The sequence below is a fragment of the Oncorhynchus mykiss genome, chromosome 4 (assembly GCF_057628025.1).
Source record: "Oncorhynchus mykiss isolate SJ-2025 chromosome 4, ASM5762802v1, whole genome shotgun sequence".
Taxonomy (NCBI): domain Eukaryota; kingdom Metazoa; phylum Chordata; class Actinopteri; order Salmoniformes; family Salmonidae; genus Oncorhynchus; species Oncorhynchus mykiss.
The window spans coordinates 71153582-71173737 of NC_143025.1; the positions used below are offsets into that span (position 1 = coordinate 71153582).

At 42.2% G+C, this 20156-nt stretch overlaps 1 long non-coding RNA gene across 6 annotated transcripts in view; it reads left to right on the forward strand.

The window, feature by feature from the left end:
- The window catches only part of LOC149984126 (uncharacterized), a 182327-nt gene that overhangs the window by 83293 nt on the left and 78878 nt on the right, over window positions 1–20156 (forward strand). The window contains exon 3 of one of the 6 annotated variants that reach the window (XR_016495408.1): window positions 9588–9612. The exons of 1 other annotated variant lie outside the window; for it this stretch is intronic. This is a non-coding gene — a long non-coding RNA (uncharacterized LOC149984126). 4 more of the 6 variants (XR_016495414.1, XR_016495415.1, XR_016495410.1 and 1 more) reach the window with 4 other exon arrangements.

Genomic DNA, 20156 nt, shown 5'->3' on the forward strand with positions numbered 1-20156 from the left:
GAGGCGCTCGGTGAGTGGGGGGGTACTGTCATGTACTGTCATGTTGTGTCTTGTCTCTGTCCTTTCCCTTCACCCTGTCTCCCTCTGCTGGTCGTTGTTAGGTTACCTTTTCTCCCCCGCTTTCCCCCAGCTGTTCCTTGTGTCCTCTAACTACCCATTCACCCCGTTTCCCACCTGTTCCCTTTTTCCCTCTGATTAGGTCCCTATATCTCTCTCTGTTTCTGTTCCTGTCCTTGTCGGATTCTTGTTTGTTGTGTTTCATGCCTGAGCCAGACTATCGTCATGTTTGCTGTAACCTTGTCCTGTCCTGTCGGAATCTGCCGGTCTATCTGAGCCTACCTATGTTTGGTTATTAAAGAAGCTCTGTTTAAGTTAGTTCGCTTTTGGGTCCTCATTCACTCACCATAACAAGGTTGTAGAAAACTCATGATGAGAATAGGGCAAATGTAGTAGCCTAAACCTAATAATATTATATTGAGCTGATTTAATGGAATATGAATGATAGACTGTCATCCATGCTATGCTGTAATAGAAATAAGGCCATGCTCATTAAAATTTAAATCGTCCTCCCTAATCTCAAATGGTACCGACCACCACTGGTATAGAGTGCCTTCAGAAAGTAATCAGACCCCTTGACTTTTTCCAAATGTTATTACATTGCAGCCTTATTCTAAAATTGGTTAAATAAAAATGTTTGCAGACTTATTAAAAATCAAAAACAGAATACCTTATTTACATAAGTATTCAGACCCTTTGCTATGAGACTCGAACTTGAGCTCAGGTGCATCCTGTTTCCATTGATCATCCTTAAAATGTTTCTACAACTTGATTGGTGTCCACCTGTGGTACATTCAATGCATTGGACATGATTTGGAAAGGCCCACACCTGTCTATATAAGGTCCCACAGTTGACAGTGCATGTCAGAGCAAAAACCAAGCCATGAGGTCGAAAGAATTGTCCATAGAGCTCCGAGACAGGATTGTGTCGAGGCACAGATCTGGGGAAGGGTACCAAAAAATAAAACAGCCCGCTTGGAGTTTGGCAAAAGGCACCTAAAGACTCTCAGACTATGAGAAACAAGATTCTCTGGTCTGATGGACCAAGATTGAACTCTTTGGTCTGAAAGCCAAGCCTCATGTCTGTAAGAAACCTGGCACCATCCCTACGGTGAAGCATGGTGGTGTGGGGATGTTTTTCAGCGGCAAAGACAGGGAGGCTCGTCAGGATTGAGGCAAAGATGAATGGAGCAGAGAGATCCTTGATGGAAACCTGCTCCAGAGCGCTCAGGACCTCAGACTGGGATGAAGGTTCATCTTCCAACACTCAGTGTATAATTTAATTAGGCAAATCCACTCCCACCATCACCGACCAAATTTGCAGCTTCGACAGCAATTGTGCCCTTTCCAAATAGTCTCTATCTTAGGCAAAGATTTATAACTAAATCAAGATAGACCACTGTCTGTTGTTTCCAATAGGAACAAATTAGTCATAGTGGGCAGAACAAGTAAGGATATGAGCAATTCCAAGCACGCACTAGTGAGATCCTATTGGCACGTTCTAGCATGCGTCTGCATATTTACGTTAGGAAATGCCTACTCTGTGAGGTGCGCGTGTGCAATAACTCAATTCGCCTTTGCACTCCTACACAGCGCAATTTAAAAAAAAAACGTTTGCAAAGGGTAAAGTCTACAAAACTTAGTCCACTCTGTTCATAGCAGATTCTAGTTTTGGGAACAGAAAACGATATTAAAAGCAAATGTTTCATCGATGAGAAAATCTGCAGAATGTCGGCCAAAATCCATCTTGTTCCATCTTCTCCCACTGCCGCCAGTGGGCTTCCTCTCACTACCATATTTGGTAGTGAGTGGAAACACCAAGCGGACACTTCACATTTATATGTCCAGTGAAATATCTGTCTACTTGTTCTATCTGTGTCATAGTATTGAATTACTTAGTATTGAATACTTTTTATTGTTTCCAACAGCCCTCCAGTGTCACAGTAACTTTACATTATGGTTAGCGTTATAATTATCACCAAGTGGTTTAACCCTATTGGTGCATGTGTGGGGTGTTTGTGTTGAACAGAAATTATTTATAGCTTTTTATCCATTCTTTATTACCACATTCATGATAACATTAATGATAACTACTATCAATCTTCCGACACCTGTTCCTACAAGAGTTCCTGTTATAACTTCAATGTGGAAAGAGAATGCTTAGTAAATTCTCACAATCAAAAGCTGTTACGTCTTGTACCCTATCCTATCTCCTTCCTCTCTCTGACGACCTACTTCTGTCAGCACCAAGGTGAGCGAGTCTCCTTACGCAAGCTTTTTGACTTTGCCTCAGGTAGACTGGAGTGGTTAAGTGATCTGTGTGTGTCTTGTCTTTGGTCCAACCCCTCCTCCCTGGTTGTTCCAGGAGGAAAAGATCAAACAGTGGCTGTAGGGATAACATTCAGTCTTCTGCAGACCTAATGCCTCTAAACATTAACCCTGGGGAACAATCATCTGTTAATGAAATACCATTGGAATGCTGCAGAGTGACTTTAGCTGTTAATGGAATACCTGCTGTAAGCGTGGCACACTAACACTGATTACGTTTCACCTACTGTCCCTCATATACACAAGTATAGTATGATAGAGAGTAAGAGAGCAGAAGAGAAAGAAAAAGGGAGTTGAAGAGAGACTTGAAAAGAGAAAGTTTCATTTTTGAGAGAGAGAGAGACAGGGGGAGAGAGGGAGAGCGAGAGGGGAGAGGGAGAGACAGAGGGAGAGAGGGAGAGAGAGAGGGGGAGAGGGAGAGAGAGAGAGACAGAGGGAGAGAGAGAGGGGGAGAGGGAGAGACAGAGGGAGAAAAAGACAAGAGGGAGAGCGAGACCGAGGGAGAGAGAGACCAAGGGAGAGAAAGACCAAGGTGGAGACGGAGAGAGAGGGAGACAAAGAGAGAGAGAGAGACAGAGGGTGAGAGAGAGACCGAGGGAGAGAGAGACCGAGGGAGAGGGAGGGTTTGGGGGGTGTGATAAAAGGCATCAAGTAATTGAGAGAGAGAGAGAGAGAGAGAGAAAGAGAGAGAGAGAGAGAGAGACAGAGAGAGAGAGAGAGAAATTGTTCCTTGACTTCCATAATCAGTTGGTTACACAGTTGACCAAACACAGATCAGGGTGCAGAGACACCTGTTATATTGGCACAATCAGAGCAGAGTCCCTCTGATGCTGCTGCATGCTGTGGCCTTCCTGCACACTGGGACCTAGATGTATGCCCTCCTGCACTGTGGAACCCACCTGTACAATTGGGCCCACTTTAATATTGGCAACTGCACCATGGGGCCCACCTGCATATTGGGACCTACTGCCAAACTTAAGCCCACCTGCATTGTGGAGCACACCTGCACCAGGGTTGGACTCTCTCTAGTGGGACTCTCTCTAGACTTGTGTTCTCAACCTTGGAGCCAGTATGTGAACAGCTATGCTCTCAGTGCAGCGTGTAACAAACACAGTGGACGCTTTGTGTCAAAAGAGACACTTTTCCAAACATTGACGAAAACGTCCTCTTTGCTCTGTAACAGAGACAGTTAGCCACAGATAAGACAACTGATCACATGGACAAGGATATGTGAAGACTTTCACATACTGTATATATGAGTAATATGTCTACTATGCCAACATGTACCACAGCGATCAAAGTGCTGTATCTCCCATGGCTTTTAAACATTTTGCCACTGTAGCTTGGCAGGCTAATAGTACAGGCACGTAGCTGTATAGCGAGCCAGAAGGTTAACAGCCAGTCTGTTACAGCTGCGGTGGCTTGGAGGCAACAGAAGAGTCATGGAATGAGACTATGATTCATGCTACTTGAATCATGGAACGAGCTTCGGCAATCATCATATTGTGTTTTCAAATTTCAAATGAATTACCATTAGCTTGCAGGTGGCCCATCTGAAGTTAATTTAGTTTGTCTTTGAGTGTTTTTCCCCATTTGGAGGTACCCTGATGACAGATTTTTTAAACCTTTACTAATGATAAGAATAATGATAAGGCTTCTTATTGTTTAATTTCCATCAATTTAAAGACAGAAATCAGAAAGCTCTTGTAAGACAGAGCCTTTGACCAAGCAAGCGTGTTATTATGCGTCTGTGTCTTGAAAGAGCCTTTGACCAGCAGGGGGCCATGACAGCCTGACCCAGTGTTGGGGATCAGATCACGACCCCACTCAGTATTTACCACCACACCACAGACCCAGATGATCCAAGTCTTACCATTCCTTCTCGACACCATTGTTTACAACTGTCTGTCATTATACTGCATCTTATTTTCTCACACCAAATTATGAAAGCTCCCTATCATGTAAGGGTTCTGCTTCTAAACTTTTCTTCAGCTAAGATCTGCTTTAGGATCAGCTTTATAAACCCGAATTAGATCATAAACGCAACTGGTGAAATCATAAAACTGGTTCTGGACCTGTGCTTGGAGACATCTCCAGTCTCCACTAGTCCACCACACTCTGGTACCATATTCTGTTGTGTGTATCGATTGAGTTAAGTGTCAGAGTTAACTCAATCAACTCAATCAGAGTTTCCTTGAAGCTCAGAGCTCTCTTTGCTGCCCAGAGGGTACATTAGGTCATTGAGAGAGAGAAAGAGATAAAGAATTAGCGAGAGAGGGGATAAGAGAGAGAGAGAGCATGAGAGGGAGAGAGATAAAGAATTATTGCGGGGTGGGGGCGATAAGCGAAAGAGGAACAAGTGCACATAGCAACAAAAAAAAACAGTTGGCTGCCATTTTCTCAGCCTTCTGAGAAGTCGGCAGTGAATGCCCTCACTCGCGAGTACATTTATGCTGACGCTGACTTAGGTTATGACTATACAGGATGTCCGATAAGAACAAGGAGGAAGCTTCTCCTTTCAGGGTTTTCATTGCTTTTCTTCATCACCTCCACACATTAGGTACACAGTCATACACACTGGTTATTTACAATGGATTTTGGAATAGCAGTTGAACTGTTGTCGTACTCTGAACGACTTGTGGTTCTAAAGCAAAGGAAAATATACATATGGCCGTATTAATAAGTTGCACATGCAATAGGAATATATTCACAGGGATGAATCCCATAGGATTACACCAATAAGGGATACATATATCAACATACAGTATGTACAAACATATCCCGGAGAGAGTGAGAGAGTATTGTTTTTTGTTAACATTTCGATTAACATAATTCCACATTGATATTATGGGGTATTGTGGGTAGGCTAGTGACAAACAATCTCAATTGAATCCATTTGAAATTTAGGCTGAAACACAACAAAATGTGGAAAAAGTCAAGGGGTGTGAATACTTTCTGAAAGCACTGTAAGTTAGATGCTCCTATCAAAGGTGGTTAAAATGTTCCCACAATTAAACAGTTTGTTAGAGTGTGATATGACGGATTGTGATTGGGGCGCCAGTTGTGATTGGGGCAGCAGGTAGCCTAGTGGTTAGAGCGTTGGGCCACTAACCGAAAGGTTGCTAGATTGAATCCCCGAGCTGACAAGGTAAAAATATGTTGTTCTGCCCCTGAACAAGGCAGTTAACCCACTGTTCCTAGGCTGTCATTGTAAATAAGAATGTGTTCTTAACTGACTTGCCTAGTTAAATAAAGGTTCAATAAATAAAAGGAAGGTTTCTGGTTTCTAGAAGGGAGATACTGTACAAGCTCATAAATTAGGAGACCCATAATATAAAAAGTGCACGATAAAGTAGTGGCAGATGACACGTAGGGAGAATTCCAGAACTGAGCAGAACTGTATAACAGCGTAGCTAAAGTGGGGATGAGGAGGATCTGATTTAGTACTTTAATATATTGCATATTCTGAATGAAAGTGAAAAGATGACGCAGGATTGTATGGACGCTGCTTTGATAGCTCTGAACCAACTTTGACTTAATTTTCACGAAGTGTATCCACTATCATTTCTTATAACTGACAAGAACTTTTGAACATCAGATCGGCTGTTACATACAGTGCCTTGCGAAAGTATTCGGCCCCCTTGAACTTTGCGACCTTTTGCCACATTTCAGGCTTCAAACATAAAGATATAAAACTGTATTTTTTGTGAAGAATCAACAACAAGTGGGACACAATCATGAAGTGGAACGACATTTATTGGATATTTCAAACTTTTTTAACAAATCAAAAACTGAAAAATTGGGCGTGCAGAATTATTCAGCCCCCTTAAGTGAATACTTTGTAGCGCCACCTTTTGCTGCGATTACAGCTGTAAGTCGCTTGGGGTATGTCTCTATCAGTTTTGCACATCAAGAGACTGACATTTTTTCCCATTCCTCCTTGCAAAACAGCTCGAGCTCAGTGAGGTTGGATGGAGAGCATTTGTGAACAGCAGTTTTCAGTTCTTTCCACAGATTCTCGATTGGATTCAGGTCTGGACTTTGACTTGGCCATTCTAACACCTGGATATGTTTATTTTTGAACCATTCCATTGTAGATTTTGCTTTATGTTTTGGATCATTGTCTTGCTGGAAGACAAATCTCCGTCCCAGTCTCAGGTCTTTTGCAGACTCCATCAGGTTTTCTTCCAGAATGGTCCTGTATTTGGCTCCATCCATCTTCCCATCAATTTTAACCATCTTCCCTGTCCCTGCTGAAGAAAAGCAGGCCCAAACCATGATGCTGCCACCACCATGTTTGACAGTGGGGATGGTGTGTTCAGGGTGATGAGCTGTGTTGCTTTTACGCCAAACATAACGTTTTGCATTGTTGCCAAAAAGTTCAATTTTCTTCTTTTCCCCTCTTCTGGGGGTCTAGAAATTATTGAATCGGCCCAGAATCGGGTGTCGGACTCAGCCCGGAATCAAAATGAATGACTGCTCAGAATCGGCCCAAGTACATCGGGCCATTTCAGTCAACAGGAATTCAGCCGACTTTCCCGGCATCTGACCAGAATTCCCCCAGAAGCGGCCCGATGCAATTTAAATAAATGTCTAATATTACCCGGTTTAGTAATTTTAAATATTACTATTATACATTTTATAGATGGAAATTATAACCATCCACAATATTTTTAAATAATTGTATTTTTTTCCTAACCCCTTTTGTCATATCCCATTTTTATCCAGTTGTCATATTCCATTTTTATCCTGTTGTCATATCCCATCGCTGGGACACTCCCATACAGCCTCAGGAGAGGCGATGGTCGAGAGCCATGCGTCCTGCAAACGCAAGCCCGCCAAGCCACATGGCTTCTTGACACAATGCACACTTAACCCGGAAGCCGCAACAATTTGTCGGAGGAAACACCATACACCTCGTGACTGAGTGTGAGTGTAAATGCGCCTGGCCCTGTCTTTCTTTCTATCTGAGCAGCTAACCGATCGCTGCAGCTGTACATAGTCTATTGGTAAATAGCCCACCCATTTTCACCTCCCTCATTCCCATACTGTTTTTATTTATTTACTTTTCTGCTCTTTTGCACACCAATATCTCTACCTGTACATGACCATCTGATCATTTATCACTCCAGTGTTAATCTGCAAAATTGTAATTATTCGCCTACCTCCTCATGCCTTTTGCACACATTGTATATAGACTCCCCCTTTTTTTCTACTGTGTTATTGACTTGTTAATTGTTTACTCCATGTGTAACTCTGTGTTGTCTGTTCACACTGCTATGCTTTATCTTGGCCAGGTCGCAGTTGCAAATGAGAACTTGTTCTCAACTAGCCTACCTGGTTAAATAAAGGTGAAATAAATAAATAAAAATCACAGGAGTCACTACAGCACGATGGGACAAGAACATCCCGGCCGGCCAAACCCTCCCCTTACCCGGAAAATGCTGGGCCAATTGTGCATGGCCTCACGGGTCTCCAGGTCGCGGCCAGCACAAGTATCGAAACAGCATCTGTGGCAACGCAGTTTGTACTGCGATGCAGTGTCTTAGTCCGCTGCGCCACTTGGGAGGTCTCATCCACAAAGTTTTTAATGCTTGTCAATTGCCTTGCACAAAGTATCAAAATACTAAAATACTAAAATACTACTTAAACAGGACTCTTAAAGAATTTTTTTTTTTTTTTTAATCGCTTTTTTTATCACAGAAACAATGACAAAATATGGAAAAATAAATACATAAATAAATATTAATTATATACAGTGGGGCAAAAAAGTATTTAGTCAGCCACCAATTGTGCAAGTTCTCCCACTTAAAAAGATGAGAGAGGCCTTTAATTTTCATCACAGGTACACTTCAACTACTTCAACTAAAAAAAATCCAGAAAATCACATTGTAGGATTTTTAATGAATTTATTTGCAAATTATGGTGGAAAATAAGTATTTGGTCACCTACAAACAAGCAAGATTTCTGGCTCTCACAGACCTGTAACTTCTTCTTTAAGAGGCTCCTCTGTCCTCCACTCATTACCTGTATTAATGGCACCTGCTTGAACTTGTTATCAGTATAAAAGACACCTGTCCACAACCTCAAACAGTCACACTCCAAACTCCACCATGGCCAAGACCAAAGAGCTGTCAAAGGACACCAGAAACAAAATTGTAGACCTGCACCAGGCCGGGAAGACTGAATCTGCAATAGGTAAGCAGCTTGGTTTGAAGAAATCAACTGTGGGAGCAATTATTAGGAAATGGAAGACATACAAGACCACTGATAATCTCCCTCGATCTGGGGCTCCACGCAAGATTTCACCCCGTGGGGTCAAAATGGTGGCTGACTAAATACTTTTTTGCCCCACTGTAAAGCAGTCCGTGTAATCATCTGCCAGAGAGTAGCCACAATCGGCCCAAGCCCCAATAATACACTTGGGCCAGATAACTCGGCCCGAGCTCAATCCCTGCATCCTAGCCATAAGTATGAGGAGCATAAGTACGCTGCGGTCACAAGACGCAGGCCTCCTTCCTGCAAACAGCTGGAGGCAGGGCTGTCTCCTATAGAGCTCCATTTTTATGGAATGGTCTGCCTATTCCTGTGAGAGAAGCAGGCTCGGTCTCGACCGTTAAGTCTTTACTGAAGACTCATCTCTTCAGTGGGTCCTATGATTGAGTGTAGTCTCTGCCTGGCCGGTTCCCCTCTCTCCACTGGGATTTTCTGCCTCAAACCCTATTACAGGGGCTGAGTCACTGGCTTACTGGTGCTCTTCCATGCTGTCCCTAGGAGGGGTGTGTCACTTGAGTGGGTTGAGTCACTGACGTGATCTTCCTGTCCGGGTTGGCGCCCCCCTCTCGGGTTTTGCCGTGGGGGAGATCTTTGAGGGCTATCCTTGGCCCTCTTTCAGGATAGTAAGTTGGTGGTTGAAGATATCCCTCTAGTGGTGTGGGGGCTGTACTTTGGCAAAGTGGGTGGGGTTATATCCTGCCTGTTTGGCCCTGTCCGGGGGTATCGTCGTATCGTGTCTCCCTACCCCTCCTGTCTCAGCCTCCAGCATTTATGCTGCAATAGCTAGGGTCAGTCTGTTATATCTGGAGTATTTCTCCTGTCTTATCCGGTGTCCTGTTTGAATTTAAGTATGCTCTTTTGAATTCTCTCTCTCTCTCTCTCTCTCGAATTCTCTCTCCTTCTGTCTTTCTTTCTTTCTCTCTCAGAGGACCTGAGGCCTAGGACCATGCCTCAGGACTACCTGGCATGATGACTGCTTGCTGTCCCCAGTCCACCTGGCCGTGCTGCTACTCCAGTTTCAACTGTTCTGCCTGCGGCTATGGAACGCTGACCTGTTCTCCTGATGTGCTACCTGTCCCAGACCTGCGGTTTTCAACTCTCTAGAGACAGCAGGAGAGGTAGAGATACTCTGAATAATCAGGCAATGAAAAGCCAACTTACATTTACTCCTGAGGTGCTGACCTTTTGCACCCTCTACAATCACTGTGATTATTATTATTTCACCCTGCTGGTCATCTATGAACATTTGAACATCTTGGCCATGTTCTGTGATAATCTCCATCCGGCACAGCCAGAAGAGGACTGGCCACCCCTCATAGCCTGGTTCCTCTCTAGGTTTCTTCCTAGGTTCCGACCTTTCTAGGGAGTTTTTCCTAGCCACCGTGCTTCTACACCTGCATTGCTTGCTGTTTGGGGTTTTAGGCTGGGTTTCTGTACAGCACTTTGAGATATCAGCTGATGTACGAAGGGCTATATAAATACATTTGATTTGATTTGATTTTATAATCTGATTATAATACGATTCATACATTCATACAGTAACAGAGTAGTATTCTGTTTAGTTATAATTCTAAGCTAAATGTATACATAATTTAGTCATTATTCATAAAAATCCCATAACATATCCACCCTATGACTAAATATTATACATGCAATCACACCTCTATTTTTATTAGAATGTTAAAACACACACATCTATTTTTATTAGAATGTTAAAGAGCACACATCTATTTTTATTAGAATGTTAAAGAGCACACATCTATTTTTATTAAAACTATCTCTTGTTATCCAAATACAACCTAACAAAGACCAACATATGTATTACATTGACTGTTGCAGGCCTACATCAGAATCATAACACTTCTTCTCAGGATTTTCGTTATAATCTTCATCAAAGAAATAGTCTAAACATCAAAACATAAGAGAACCTAAACATTAAAAATGGTCTCATTTAACATAGGCTTCTCGTATGTGAAGGATCCGGATCCATATGCTAGGTCTAGAATCATGTATTCATCATTCCACTGGTCAGAGCTCGGAATCGGCCCGTATCTCACCATCTGTTGTCTCATCGATTTCTCCAGAGTCCTGGAAATGAGAACCTTTCACACCAGATTCATCCACACAAAACTAACACGGTCACACAGGTGAAGGTTGCACAAAACACAGTGATCATGACGTTTATTAATTTCCCAAACACACTATCAAACCAATTTGTTAGAGCATTATCTCCCCCAGAGATCTCTGCCAGGGCCTTGGTCACTGATCCGTCTGGAGCTGTGTCATTCTGGGATGAAACCTCATACACCCCCCACCCTTTTCAGCCAGTAACATACAATAGGACAAAAAAGTATTTAGTCAGCCACCAATTGTGCAAGTTCTCCCACTTAAAAAGATGAGAGAGGCCTGTAATTTTCATCATAGGTACACTTCAACTATGACAGGCAAAATGAGAAATAAAATCCAGAAAATCACATTGTATGATTTTTAATTAATTTATTTGCAAATTATGGTGGAAAATAAGTATTTGGTCACCTACAAACAAGCAAGATTTCTGGCTCTCACAGACCTGTTAACTTCTAATTCAAAGGTCCAAGCTTTTCCCCAGCGAGGATTCTCCTTATTCTCACTCTCTCTCGTTCTCTCTGTATGTCCCCTTACCTTGTAACCTTCTTTTCCAGGATTCATTTTGGGGGATTTATGTGTTTTGTCTGTTTTGTCCCATGTCACACCCTGACCTAACCAAAATAATAAAGAAAACAAAGATAACTAAGGCCATTTTTCAAAATAAAAGCCTGAAACTATGTCTGAAGACTGTTGACACCTTGAGGAAGCGATAGAAAAAGGAATCTGGTTCATATCCCTTTAAATCCAGCAAAGGGAGGCTATGGAACATGGAGTTTTCAAAATAGAAGCCACTTCCTGTTTTGATTTTCCTCAGGGTTTCGCCTGCAAAATCAGTTCTGTTATACTCACAGACAATATTTTGACTGTTTTGGGAAATTTAGAGTGTTTTCTATCCAATACTACTAATAATATGCATATATTAGCAACTGAGACTGAGGAGCTGGCCGTTTACAATGGGCACCTTTTCATCCAAGCTACTCAATACTGCCCATGCAGCCATAAAACGTTAAAGCAAGGCCCCTGAACTCTCGTGTATTTTCTGCACTATACAATGATATGGGCAGCGACCATGTAATGCTTTTACAACATACAGAAGTGTGCTGGTTATCAAGGGTCAAAGTATTGACACGGTTTTTTGAATTGAGAGACAAGCTTAAAGTTTTCTTTATTGACCATAATTTTCACTTGTCTGACAGCTTGAATGATGACGGGTTTCTCACAAGACTGGCCTATCTGGGTGATTTTTTTCTTGACAGAATGATCTGAATCTAGGATTACAGGGACTCTCCGCAACTATATTCAATGTGCGGGACAAAATTGAGGCTAAGATTAAGAAGTTGGAGCTCTTCTCTGTCTGCATTAACAAGGACAATACACAGGTCTTTCCATCATTGTATGATTTTTTGTGTGCAAATGAACTCAAGCTTATGGACAATGTCAAATGTGACATAGTGAAGCACCTGAGCGAGTTGGGTGCGCAATTACGCAGGTACTTTCCCGAAAAGGATGACACAAACAACTGGATTTGATATCCCTTTCATGCCCTGCCTCCAGTTCACTTACCGATATATGAACAAGAGCCTCATTGAAATTGGAACAAGCGGTTCTGTGAAAATTGTATTTAATCAAAAGCCAGTGCCATATTTCTGGATTGGGCTGCGCTTAGAGTATTCTGACGTAGCAAATTGCGCTGTTAGGACTCTGATGCCCTTTGCAACCACGTACCTATGTGAGAGTGGATTCTCGCCCTCACAAGCGTGAAAACTATATACAGGCACAGACTGTGTATGGAATATGATTTAAGACTGAGACTCTCTCCAATACAACCCAACATTGCATAGTTATGTGCATCCTTTCAAGCTCACCCGTCTCATTAACCTGTGGTGAGTTATTCACAATTTTCGATGAACAAATAAGTTTTGTATGTAAGCTGGCTAAATAAAGAGCAAAATGATTGATTATTTTTATATTATTATTTGTGCCCTGGTCCTCTAAGAGCTCTTTGTCACTTCCCACGAGCTGAGTTGTGACAAAAACTTACTCATTCTTATGTTTAATAAATGTATTGTTTAGTGTGTGTGTGGCAGGCTTACAATGATGGCAAAAAACAACATTTGAGAGTGAGCTGACCCTGGTGCTAGAGGGGGTACGCAGCTGGAGGTTGAAAGTTTGAAGGGGTACGGAACTATAAAAAGTTTGGGAACCACTGTACTAAGTGATATCTTTCAAAAAAGCTGTATTAGAAATGATTACCTACAAATACTGACCAGCTCATGTTATAGACAGAAGTGTGCTACATGGCAGACCAATCTAAACTCATCTCTCAGTATGTCCAGCTCATCCATCATCTCAGCCAATAATGGCTAGCGGGAAGGTTGCTCTCTCTTTTTCCGTGGCTAAACCAACTAGGCTCGTAATTTGACAATTTTATTTGTATTTACATAAAGGCATACACATTTGATATTAAGGCACATGAAAGTTTACATGTTCCAGAAGGCATTTCTGCAAAAAAAAGTTCACTCCAATATCCCTGGTCATTGGAACTGACCATGTAAATAGCTTACTTAGCTTCTTGTGTTCTTCTTATTGTCAATGTATATTTCTTGTGTTTTTGTTCTACCTTATGTTATTTTTAGCACTACTTTGATCTTGTACATAGTTGTCAGTTTAATGCACTAAGATTTTCAGAGTTAAATTAAACTTTTTGGACAAAGGAGGTGCTACCCATTTTGGTGCCACAACAGCCCTTCTTTTCCATGGAGAGCCTGGCTGATAGTGGACCGTTTCAGCAAGATCTAAAAGACAGGAGGAGGTGTGCTGGAGCACCTAGAGGAGCTGCTGGAGTTAACCACACACAGCAATGGCGTTGGTCAGATGCCCACCACTCTCTTCTCAGAGTCTCTTGAGGGTTGTAAAACTAAATATCATGCTGTCAGGTCAGGATTGGATTAGCCCAAAACTAATATAGAAAATAGTTTATTAAAAAAAAATTACTTCTGTACATTTCTAATAAGGCAACAGTCTCTGGTACTGTGCCTTAAGGGAATATAATCATGTACGATTGTAAGTCATCCGACCATGATAACATTTCATTTAGAAAGTAATATCAGCGCCGCAAGAAGAATGTGAAGCCCCTAGTAGATAATTGAGGTGGGTGGAAGCAATGGGGATTGTAACTGTGATCCACCTGGAAACCAAAGCCGGCCCGGATTGAAGCTCTTGATTAATCTGGCTAGACCAAGATGTTATGCGGTGGAGTCCAACTGAGGCCACTATGAAGTAGATGGAAGATGACATGGCACCTAGGGTGGAGTCAGGGGGGAGATGAACGGGAGGGAAAGGGAGAGGGGGGTATCTGTGAGCAAAGTGCAGTAAATATAAGGTCAAGTCAAATGTGAGTGTGTGTGCCTCTGCCTGCCTGCCTGACTGTCTGTCAGTTGCTACTCAAAGCATAGCCGACCTCGGTCAATAGAGCGTTGCATGGTGATGAACTTGGCTTCTACTTCGGCTAGCGGACTTCTTCCTGGCCTCAGCGATGGTCAGCAGACTGCACCAAGGGGTGAAGAACAGCAGGGGGATATGATACACGCTCACCTCTCCTGCAATAGAAGTGATAAATGCAGGATAAAGCATCTCTCATGGTGATTGGATGTCAAATAAATCCTTGCCAATAGTTGAGAAGATATTCTAGTCTAGTCCCAGATCTCTATGTCCACTCACCCACATCTACTAATCATAGACCACGGGTTCAATCTGAAATTATAGGAAGGATGAGGGAGAGAGAGAATTCACCATCAGAGTAGGAGTGCTGATCTAGGATCCGTACCACGCTGTCCATATAATAGTATTCATTATGATCTTACCTTTTGCAAATTCTTAGTCTGGATTGTTCTCTTGGGTCAAAGTCGACCATGTACATTAATGAAATATGAATTAGTACTGTAGGGATGGGATGCGTACTTGTATCAGCTGTTACAGATTAACTTAATGACACCGAGCTCCTACATGTGCTCCAGTAAAGTTGCCCTCCAGTGGCCACCACAACTCCTCTAGCCACATTTCTTGGAACTCATAGACAGACAGGCTGGCAGGCAGGCAGACATACAAAGTCTGAGAGCTGGGCAAAAAAGACAAATGCTAAACAAATGTTGCTATTCATAGGTTGTAGACAGATGGCAATGTTTTCATTAGCTAGCAAAGTTTGTCAAAAATAGCTAGCAGTTAAAATCCGGTGGTCCCCTCTCAATCTTAGCTAACGTAAACTCACGTAAACTCGTACATCGCCTTGGTCTGTACAATTGCCCTTATTTTAGTGCCCCAAAAACATAATGCTTCCAGATCAACTGTAATGTCAATACCATTCTAAAGCACAATTTCTCCCCTTTCCAACATAATCAATTACATGACCTAAACGCTGACGGTTCTGCATAATTTAAGCAGGCAATGAGCCCCCTCGGGTCTTTTTAAAAATGGCGGGTGGGGAAGTGAAACTAATGCGTGATAGTGAGAAGGAGAGATGTTGTGTGGGAAAATTGCTTTTTTTCACTCGATCTGTCCAACTTATCACCTTATCGCCTATAAAATGTTTAAAAAAAACACTATAAAGAGTTCATATAATGTGTCATTACATACCTATTTGAAGGTTTGCGTCGAATTGATTCAGGTTTTTAGGGCGGTGCTAAAGTGATCTTAGAAGTTAACAACGGCTTTGAGAATGATGATTGCATGCAATGGTGACGAAAAAAATGACTAGGTATCCCCCTTACCCCCGTCACTGTCCATTTCTTGTTTTTAAAGGATGATAGAAGTGCTACACCTGGTGGAGAGAGATTGTAAGACAGAAATAGTTTCTTTATGTGTGCTGTACGTGACGACATGACACGTCAAGATGTAACGGAGGGTCAGTTTTTTCAACTTTTCTCCAATACTATAGAGCCATTACCATGTCGATCAACGCTTGAATAGAAACCGAGTTCACACCCCCGATTTTGACGTCAACACAGTCGCTACAGTCCCATTAGTTTTCTTTGTAGCCTCGTTTGAATGTTGCGGTTGCGCACATCTGTAAGGAATGGGGTGAGTTTACGTTAGCTATCTAAGTTTATGATGCATCTAAAGTCAAAAACACTTGTGCAATCAAGGTGATACCTGCACTAAGGCAATATAAACAATATGCACCATCTAAAATATACACAAACCTTAGCTGCAAGATGACATAATACTATTACAATACAGTTACACGTGTAGAAAATTAGCTATAAGTAGGCCTGCTATTAGTAACTAAGCATCATTTAGCAGCATAAAACCCACAACAGTAGGCCCCACAACTCACTTTCTTAGATGCATGCACAATCTTCAGTGTTAACACAGTCAATTTAAGCTTAAGCTTACTGTATGCTTCCCAGTTGATAAAGTTTGCGAATACACTATATAAACAAAAGTATGTTGGACACCATTTCAAATAGTGAATTTGGCTATTTCACCCCAATCGAACACACAGCCATTCAATCTCCATAGACAAACATGGGCAGTAGAATGGCCTTACTGAAGAGCTCAGTGACATTCATCATGGCACTGTCATAGGATGCCACCTTTCCAACAAGTCAGTTCGTAAAATGTCTGCCCTGCTAGAGCTGCCCCGGTCAACTGTAAGTGCTGTTATTGTGAAGTGGAAATGTCTATCTATTTTTTTAAACTTGAGAAATACTGCAAAATTGTGCAACTAAAATCTCCTCAGTAAGAACTTGATTTAGTAATATTGTTTTTTCAAGCAAAGGTCTTTAGGGAGTATGAGAGAACAGAAGGTCGCTTCGCCTAGCTGAGATCTGCTAGGAGAAAATCGAACATAGTTTGCGGGTGCCTTTAATCGCCAGCATCTTGTTCACTCGACAACTAAAAACACTCTGACCTGGGGTGGGAGGGGTTAGAGTCCAGATGAGCATTTAGGCACGCTGATTGGCTGAAACCAAAGGGTTTTGATGGACAGCTGAGATGGTGAGATATCTCCCTAACGGGACTGTGGGGGCACTAAAAGGACTGTGAGGGAAAGTTAGGTAGAGAGGAGGGGAGCAGGACAGCCTTTTCTACACATACAGTAGATACTCATGGGACCCTCTGAAGCTATGCTGAACATACTAGTGTATGTGTCTTCCAGTCCTTATTTTTCCTAAAAACCTCTATGTAACATGTTGCAACATACAGTCTCATACAGTCAACCAGGGGTCAGAAGCTTGGAGAAACGTTAACGTTTTTCTCCAGGAATGCTGCATCTCTCACTTTGATATTTATGTAACTACTCGCAAACTGCTCACTCCTTCACTCCTTTGAATTACTGAAAAGCGGCTATTGTTAGGAGAGAGAAAAAAGCCTCTGCAGACTTATCACTGGAGCAAATAACATGTTTGGAAGTATGGGACATGGGACTATGAATTTGAGAATGTTGTAAATGGGAATAATGGTTGGAAATATGGGACTTTGAGTGATTGGAGTGGAAATGTTAAGAATGGAAATATTGTTGTGAAAGTTTATTATGGTAATATTTGGTGTAGGAATGTGACAGATCGAGTGTGAGATGGAGGGCAGGTATGATGGATGGTAGATTATCTGATACCCGGGTTTCCTTCAGTAACGGTCTGCTTGCAGTCACAGGTAAACACATGGTCTCACACACACACACACACACACACACACACACACACACACACACACACACACACACACACACACACACACACACACACACACACACACACACACACACACACACACACACACACACACACACACACACACACACACACAGGGGCGGGCTGGGACAAAACTTCAGCCCTGGCATTTGAGCCACACAAGCTCACATTACCGAGCGCATCTGGCACTCCTACAGTAAGTGTTATTTGCAATTACATATAGAGCCAACCTATTAAGGAACTTGCAGTGCATCTGTGTCCCTCTGTTTTCTTCCTATCTACAGTACATGCACTCACCTCTGAGCTGTCTCTGCTAAGCCTAGCACCCTGTCCCACAGCACTGGTACCAGAAGACCAGGGGACCACACTGCCTGTGCTGGGCCCAGCAACATCCTAGTTGTGAATGAATAAACACATTTATTAGATAAAGAGGGAAGATTACTGAATAAATGCCTAATAGATGACCATTGGCTCATAATACCTTATGAAAGCCCAACTACTTATTTTGGATAAGTACTTAAGTACATATATACATACAGCCTCAATTTGTCGGGGCATGGAATCTAAAAGCTGTTAAAATCATTCCATAGGGATGCAAGCTGGTGTTGACTCCAATGCTTCCCACATTTCAAGTTGGCTGAATGGCACACATACATAATCCATGTCTCAATTGTCTCAAGGCTTAAAAATCTCTCTTTAACCTGTCTCCTCCCCTTCATCTATATTGAAGTGGATTTAACAGGGGACATCAATAATGGATCATAGCTTTCACCTGGATTCACCTGGTCAGTTTATGTCATGGAAAGAGCAGGTGTTCCTAATGTTTTGTTCACTTAGTGTATAATGTAGAGCCAAAATATCAATAAACTGCCAGTACATGTGTCAGTCTCTCTCTCACTCTGTTTTCTCCCTACGCCCACTACACTTGACTGATGTCTGTGCTGAGCTGTCTGTGCTGGTAAGCCTAGCACCACCGGGACCAGAAGACCGGGACCAGCTGCATGAGATGGGCACAGCAACATACCTTCTAGGGCAGGGGTATTCAGCTCTTACCCTACAAGGTCTGGAGCCTGCTGGTTTTCTTTTCCACCTGATATTGAATTGCACACACCTGGTGTCCCAGGTCTATACCAGTCTCTGATTAGAGAGGTGCAAGGCAAAAATGCAGTGAAACTGGCATCGAGGTCCAGAGTTCAGTTTGAAGGTATTGAAAGTATAGATCGCACTCACTTTAGGTCAGGGACTGCAAAAATACTTTACTAGTGATTAGTAAATGGCCCATTCATGTGGGAGAAATGATTAGTAAATGGTGAACACACAATTTCTAAATGCCTTATAAATGGTTCATATAATACCTTATAACAGCCTATCTACATATTTCGAATTAGTGCATGTCAAGTGTTCCTCCCTATCCACTTAGCGTTTAAGTGTTTAAATATTAGGCTACATATAATTCAATAGAAAAAAACAGAGTGAGATAAGGAGAGGAAGAGGCTGCCAGTTCCTAAATGTTTTTGCTGTACATTACAGCCAATGTCTTCTATTGAATTCATATGCATCCTTATGTGTTTATAAAAGAACGATGCCGGGACTAGTTTCTGTAGATTGATTCCAAGTGTATCTATCTGCCAAATAGTGACAGGCCTCTCAACAAATGAAATAAGCAGTGGTGGCTATGCAATGTAATACGACACAGAATCCGAGTCATAAATCCACTCACTGGGCTGAAAAGACTGAGACTCGGAAGCGAATTCACATTGATAAAACAATTAAAATACACAGACCCCGAATTGACCTTTACTGTAATACATGATGACTTGTGTTGAGTAAAATGCCTACAGCATGTGTTATAAAAGCCAATCTAACGACTTGTTAGGCTATATTGCAAGTAGCCTAGTGTCTAAATGTTCCCCCGAATCCCCCTTCCCTATTTCACCTACTATATTCCATACAATATACTGCTAGAATATTAGGCCTAACTGGCAGCTGTAGTCTACATGATCTTTGTCAGTGTGTGTGAGTATGTATTTCTCTGTTTTCTACCTACCTCGACTGCACCACAGCAGCTGATCCGTAATTTCTCACATACACAGCCACAACACTCGGACCAGCAGAAGCAGAACTTTTAGCAAAAAAGTTGGTTAATTTCACACCTTTAAATAGCCCTTTTTTTGATCTCTCAAAAGAATTTCACACCACCTTTCCACGTTTCAGTTTTGACTGAGTGACAGATATATACATAATATGACTTTTGTAATGTCCTTATTCTTTTGGAACTTATGTGAGTGTAATGTTTAATGTTCATTTTTATTGTTTATTTAACTTTTGTATATGATCTATTTCACTTGCTATGGCAATGTTAACATGTTTCCCATGGCAGTAGGGCCAGGAGGCACTCTTTCCTCTGGTCTAAAAAAGACCCCAATGCCCCAGGGCAGTGATTGGGGACACTGTCCTGTGTAGGGTGCAGTCATTCGGATGGGTCGTTAAACGGGTGTCCTGACTCTCTGAGGTCATTAAAGATCCCGTGGCACTTATTGTAAGAGTAGGGGTGTTAACCCCAGTGTCCTGGCTAAATTCCCAAGCTGTCCTTCATACCATCATGGTCACCTAATCATCCCCAGCTTACAATTGGCTCATTCATCCCCCTCTTATCCCCTGTCATATTTCCCCGGGTCGTTG